Genomic DNA, 7,500 nt, shown 5'->3' on the forward strand with positions numbered 1-7,500 from the left:
CAGCGGTTGGTGGCGGCCACCAGACGGAACAGCCAGCCAATCCGCACGGCCGCAGTCATGTGCGCTCAGGCCGGGGAGTGCTCACAAAGTTAAATATAGAAAGCCATCTGGGTTGTCACAACAGATTTAATAAATTCCTCCCTAACAGTTTTTGCGTAATGCGCCCCTTGTTTTTAAAAGACCAAAAACACACCCTTTTTCTTGCTTGTTGTTTATTTTCCTCAGGCCCACTTTGTCTCGACAAAAAGCTCCGGCCCCGTCGAAATGTAGCAATGCAGCACACTTGTGTGCCGAGAACAAGCTTCAAGTGTTTAATAAACTTAATAGGCTTTCTGTCTAGGGGGGACACCTCCCACGACGCCGGCGAGAGGGAACGTGAATGGAGAAAAGCGAAGGATGGAAAAATAGCGCTGTGGCCATTACAACACCCGATGAGCAGGACCAGACTTGGGTGAGTAGGCAAAATATATATTTATAGACATTTTTTGTACGGTTAATAGTCAAGATGCTCGAAAGGAAGAACATTTTCATGCACCAACAGCCATGATGGCACAGCTGAAACTGATTTGATCCCATAACTCACTTGTATCCTCTGTAAGTTAAAACGAACAATAACATCAACAACAACAACAAAAAACAACAACACAGCCAGCTACATACAGTGTATGCGACACCAACCCCAACATCTGCACTGTGCTGAACTGGGGGAGAAATATGGCCCGGGCACTTTTGGCTTAAAGGGGCCCCTCATAATCAGCGGTGCAGAACTGACTCACTGGTGGGCCCTGCACCCTCGTGGGCCCCTATTTTCAGAAATGTTAAAAAAAGGGGGAAAAAAACGTAATTTACATTTCCGAAAATAGGGGCCCTCGAGGGTGTGGGGACAACCGGGAAATGCCCGCTATGCCAGATGGCCAGTCCAGCCCTGACTGTGCCAGAGACCTGATAAGACCAGACTCAACAGTAGAGTACACCGGTAGCAGAGAGAGTAGAGAGAGAGAGAGGTTCCATTGGCCCATTGTTTCCGGGTTCTACAATTGCAAGGGGGAGGGGGGGAAATCCCCCTTTAGGCAGACCTAAGGACTGTTCTATTCAATGCTAGGAGTATTATGACACGCCCCTTTAGGCAGACCGGAACCTGGTCATGTTAGGTGCCCATAGCAGCCTATTACATTGGCATATCTCTATATACTTAAATAATCTCTGCCGGTAGAGTAAAACAGCAGAGCTACAGTATGTCTAGACCAGGCCAGAACACACAGGCTGAATACGGCCCAGCCAGCAGTGAAACATAGGAATTGTTGGCAAATGTACAGCTTGGGAAACCAGACCCTTGTACTAAACTTGATTACATACAGAGTGTCTAGCTGTACAGCATTGAGAAACATTTGTTTCATGGAGGTGTGCAGACGTAGTGTCTGTAGACGTTTGATGATTGGACCTCTTTTTCGCTTTACTCAATACAGCATGCAATTTACATGTGCAATTAACCTAGCTATAGACCTGGGAACTGCAATTCAAATGTAGCACACAAAGCTGACGTCACTCACAAGCTCGCTTTTGGCCAACTATACACAGGTTTCCCATTTGCAAACAATCCCTAGCTGCACACCCCTGGCTGTGCACTCTTCAAATTCTGATTGTTGGAAACTAGTGAAGAGGGAGGTTGCTTGTATCCAAACTAGGCCTTTGGGGGGGGGGGTGTTGGGCTGTGTGAAAGTGTCACAAAAGCCAGAGCCATGGAAGTCAGAGTTAGGCTAATCCCACTGACCTCTGTGTTACATTTTTAAACAAAGATGGCGGCCTTTGACACACGGACTGCTATTGACATAGTTCCAAAATAGTTCCAGAACAACATGATCTCGAGAATTCTGTGCTCCTGGACACGGATATTAAGGACACGAAATCCATGTCCAGGAGCACGGATTTTGCCAAAATTCCGTGCTCCTGGACACGGAATTGTTTTCTGAGATGGACACACAGAAATACTTCTATACTCCCACAGCTCTGTTTCCACAGTCTTGTGTTCTCTCAGGATTTTTCTAATTTCAAATATTTTTTTCTCAAAAAAACATTTCTTACTGAGAGGTTAAGGTTAGGGATTGTTTTGGTCTGGGCACAGCTAGTATTCTTTCATTCATTATATATGAATTTGATAGCCTATCTACCAACTGGAAAAGGTATTTCTGAAAAATATGTCTTAAATGACAGGTTAATGTAAGGGAATGTTTTGATCAGGGCACAACTTATATTGCTATAACATTATTTTGTTTAGGATTAGCATTTGGTATGTATTTTCTAATGATAGAGTTAACACAGTGCTCTGGGAATATAGAAAGCACTTCCGTGTGCCCATCACGGAAAACAATTCTGTGTCCAGGAGCACGGAATTTTGTCAAAATCCGTGCTCCTGGACACAGATTTCGTGTCCTTAACATCCGTGTCCAGGAGCACGGACTTTTGGAGATCAGGCTGTCCAGAAAGGGAGCGTCAAACACAGAAAGTGCAGTAAAGGTAAAAGTAATTCATTTTACTACATTTTTATGTCATCTTTGCTTATCATGTAGTGGTTCCATGTTAGTCAGTAGCAAAAAGACAGCTGCTGCCAATTATTTGAATTTACGTGAATTGTCACCAATCGACTTCCTGTGGTTGTCACAACTCTAAATTCCATGGCTCTGAGAAAAGCCATGGTGTGACTGGTGGTGTGGGTGTTGGTGTGAGAGGTCTGAGAAAGCCTGATGGTTTGGCACGGTGTTATCAGGTGGAGATAAAGGGCATGGAAAGACTGAGAGTGAGAGACAGAGAGAGACGGTCAGAGGAACTTAGTCACTATCATTGTTGCTGGCGACTCTTTCTAGCTGCTGTTCTCTCTATTTCCCCTCCTAGGCCTGTCATATTCTGTGCAAAATTTTCCTTTCTTGTTATACGCTCTCCACCAAAGGCTCCAGCACTCTTCAATTCTTCTGTTTTTCAACTTAAGTTCAGCAACCTTACTTTCGTTTTGTCAAGCAATGTTTATTGGCTAAGCCAACATTGGCATCACTGTAGATCAGGGGTGGGGAACCTTTTTCATTGGAGGGGCCACTTCAAATTCCTCCAAGGGCCTTAAAAGTCCTCCGAGGGCCGCATTATGAACACAAACCAGGATTTCCCCCTGCACTTTAGGCCTAAATTGAAGGCAGCCACCTTTAAAACAGACCCCACCGTCCCTGGGTCCCCGAATATACCTTAATTGTATTGAAAATAAATGTAATTTCTAACATTCCTTTACAAAATATTTCTTATTTCATGTGGAGCTGCTTAACATTAAGATTGTATCGAGGTCCAGATAAAACGGACTCAAGGGCCGTAAACTGCCCTTGAGACATAGGCTCCCCACCCCTGCCATAGATGGACTGAGCACTGAGGATATAGCCTCTCTCCTACTCCACAAAGGTTTGGAGAAGTGCTTGAGGATGGCTTAGGATTCAGCAATACTCAACAGGCTAAATATCAGGCACATTAGACCGATGAGGTAACATCCAGTACGCACGGGTCTATAGTCTTCCCTTCCCTGCGCTTGGAACCGAAATTGGAATGGGAAACAGAGACGTTAAGGTTTAATCACAGTCTGGGCAAAAACCAATGAACACAAAGAGTAAAAATGATTTAAATGTTCAATCTCCGTGGAGAGCAACACATGCACTCTCTGTGACTGTGTACATGTTCCAAAAGAGAGAGAGAGAGAGAGAGAGAGAGAGAGAGAGAGAGAGAGAGAGAGAGAGAGAGAGAGAGAGAGAGAGAGAGAGAGAGAGAAACTCAGACCTATATTTCCCATCCTCTGGAACTGTACCATATAACTGGACCATACCATGATCTTGTTAATGAGTAACAACACGTACAATTTCCATCACTTTGCCATACGTATTAACCTGCCTGAAGAAGCTGGAAAACAGTCTCCCCCTGCTCCACCTCCTCCTCCCCCTCCTCCTCCAGGGGGAAATGAGTGCAGATGTGAGGAAGGTCAAATAAATGGCCATGATTCATCCGCAATCCTAGCCCTACATCCACTTAGCCCCGAGGTCTCTCCTTGCCAGCAGCCACCTGTTGCCTAACCCCCCCCCCCCTCCTTTTAAAGAACTCCGAGCCGCACAAGTTCTGTCATGTGGAACCTGTCTCTCGGCCCTCTCTGAGCCAAAGGCTCTCTAATGATTTAAATAAAAATTGTACACGGCCTTGGAGACGTCATTCGGCTCTCCCTTGCACACGCCCACACACACGCAACGTTGTACAATATGTGGTGTGTGTGTGCATAAGTGCGTGTATGTGTGTGTGTGAGAGAAAGAGAGGAGAGACCGTGTGTATATGTGTCTGTGTGTGTGTATGTGTGTGCGTGTGCGTGTGTCTGTGTGCATATAGTGTATGCATATAGTGGCTGCTCCAAGTAATTTGAGAGCCAGATGCTAAGTCAATCACAAGTCCACCGGCAAGCGTTACTGTACACAGCTGTACATAACTTTGGGGTGGATTCATGCAACAGTCCATTGGCTTTTATGGATTGCGCAAAAAAGTGATTTGTAACGGTGTGTAATGGGGAACGATTTTTATTCACTTTGGACTAATTTAACAATGGTAACTAATCACGACTCTTCCAGCGGGAAACCGGGAAGGAATCCGGGCAGACATACGGCCCTTTCCTGGACTTATCACGCAGAGCGTTCTCTTGTTCAACCTCCGGACCTTTGTCTCTCCTTTCTGTTCCCATCACCGCTATATTCTACCCATTCGCTATCTAGACTTCCAATTACTTAAAATGCCCTTTTGATCAAATTTAATTAAAGGCGGGCAATTACTCGGGGCGAAATTAGCAGCGTTTAAACGCGTCCATTTGCTTGATTAAAGATACATGATGAGAGTGAGGTAAGCTAAGACCAATACTTGTTGCGATGAAAGGGCAGGAGAGGAGGGAGGAGGGAGGTGGAGGGGGGAGGCGGAGAGGTATTGGGTGTCAGGTGTGGCCGGCGGAGTGGCGTGACGTGTTACAAAAAGGCCCCACAGGTGAATAAATGAAGAGCAAGTGGCGTGTGACTTCCTCAGCAGCCAGCTTGAGCCTCGGCTGGCTGGCTATCGCGTAAGGCTCACAGCTTTTTGAGCGGCCGTGTTACCGGTGCCGGAGCAATTGGGAGGGAAAGTAATCTCATCGCCCCCTGCTGGCAACGTTCCAAGCCCCTGCAACAAATGAATGGGTTTCTTCTCTGAAAAATTACATCTCGGCCCTGACGACGAAGTAGAAGTAGTGGCAGTCATATTATAGGCATGTTGGCCCGTTTTATCGAATCAGGTGGTAAAATGTTCGGTTTTTCACTGATCTGAACTGATTTTAATATTCTTTAAAAAGCTAATACAGAACTACACTGACTGGCAGGTGTGACGTGTTTACTCCATGTAATTAGCATAGCCAAATTAGCATAGCCAAACATGAGCCAGAGAGGTGGTTACTCGTCACCACAGAAGCCATCATATCTACTAGAGAAGTTAAAACCAAACCAAAATGATCGCGTGTATATATGTTTAATAAGAAGACAATGTGTAACTCACAGGATTACAAGAATGTGAAGATATGCGAAGAACTTGCGTTCATTCGCGTTCATTTGTTTCTCTGTGTTGTCAACGAGGCGCGAAGCACAGCATGCTGGGAGCTGTAGTCCGTTTCCGACCGGATTGGCACAATTTCTATTTTTCTTAAAAGGGCAAAAAATGACTTAAGCTTTTCACAGGTAGTAGTTCATCCTATTGTGTACGCTGAAAAATGTGTCTGGTGTTATAGTTCCTAGTCATATCTTTGTGGGATTTTTTTTAAAACTCGTCTATGGGAGTTTCAATAGGGTCGCCCTGGTGTTTGGAACGTAACCGCTAGGATCGCTGTTTTCCACTTTCCCTCCCAATTGCACACAGGGACCCCAGGGCAATACACTGGTGATGGGACCCCTACATACAGCCTGCCAATATAGGGTCATGAATTGTGCGTCGTGAGTGACAACGGCACTGATGTAACACCTATACATAATGAACATCATACATCTATGACACTCATGTAAGTTGGAAATGTAATGTCGAATCATATTTGAAGTATAAATGTGGTGGCCATTCTCGGAATCGAAATGCTACTCTGAGGTGATTTGCCCAGGCATCCTGCCTTGTTCTGCATACCACCATTACGGTAGAGCCCGGGGCCCTGGGGCAAACGTCCTGCTTGCCTCTCTGATAGCTCCGCACCTGCGTGTCACATAAGTCCTGACGCGCTTGTTTCAGGGGGCACGGATATACAGCCAGTCCTCTGGTTACCGCTCTGAGAAACGCACACCCGGACAGCTCCATTTCTCAGCCAACATAGAGAGGGAGAGAGAGAGAGAGAGAGAGAGAGAGAGGGAGAGAAAGAGAGGGAGAGAGAGAGAGAGAGAGAGAGAGAGAGGGAGAGAAAGAGAGAAAGATGGAAGGATTGTAGGGATGAGGCTCCAGTCTGATTCAGTTACGATTCATGCAATTAAAACGTTAATGAATCTAATATGATATGTCATAGAATGGCATGTCACCGAAACCACGTCACGCACGCACGCACGCACGCACGCACGCACGCACGCACGCACGCAGGCACACACGCAGAACAAACTGTTAAGGTCAAAGTTATGAGGGAGAGTGCTGTACGCACATTGGTTTTCTTTTCTTTCTTCCTTCAGGTTATCTTCAGTCACTTTCCATTTTGGCTGAGCATTTGTCCCACGTCAGTTAGGAATGACAAACTGCAGGTCTCTAAGCTAGTTGAACTTGTCACCAAAGGGGGAAAGTACTTGCTTGTCTCTGCTCAAGTCTCTTCCAAAATGCTGTTCTCTGTGTGTGTGTGTGTGTGTGTGTGTGTGTGTGTGTGTGTGGGGGGGGGGGGTCTGCTTTGACTGGCCTGGGAACAGGTAGCTGTCAGAACAGCAGCCAACCCCACAACACTACGCAGCAGCCAAACCCACAACATTACGCAGCAGCCAACCTCACAACACCGACCACACCGCACTTCAGTTCCCTCCACTTCCTCTCCTCTCTGCTGCCTGCCGGCTATTATTTTCACATGTCATAAAGTCCCACGATGCTCATATAATCAGTAACATTCAGCGTCGGACGGACGGCCCGCACCACCGGCACCGCGCTGCCTTCTTAGAAATAATTAGCCCAAATTGACCCCGCGCGTCTTCTCTTCCTCGAGGGGTTGGAAACCCTCTCGGCTTCCTCTGGGGTCAGTCGCGGATATGACTGATGAGCCCAGGGGGGGTTAACTATGGGTCACGCACAGCTTCCTATCTCCCTGGTTATTTATTCAGCAGAATGAGAAATTGATCACATTATTGCGTTAAGAGGGGACCTGATTCGTTATAATCAGCTGGCTATTGGCAGCTGCCTGCTATAGGCGCCAGGAGGCAGGGAGGCAGCAGTGTTGCCAGATGTGTCAGCTCAAATCCCTCCCAAAAGGTG

The sequence above is a fragment of the Engraulis encrasicolus genome, chromosome 22 (assembly GCF_034702125.1).
Source record: "Engraulis encrasicolus isolate BLACKSEA-1 chromosome 22, IST_EnEncr_1.0, whole genome shotgun sequence".
Lineage (NCBI taxonomy): Eukaryota > Metazoa > Chordata > Actinopteri > Clupeiformes > Engraulidae > Engraulis > Engraulis encrasicolus.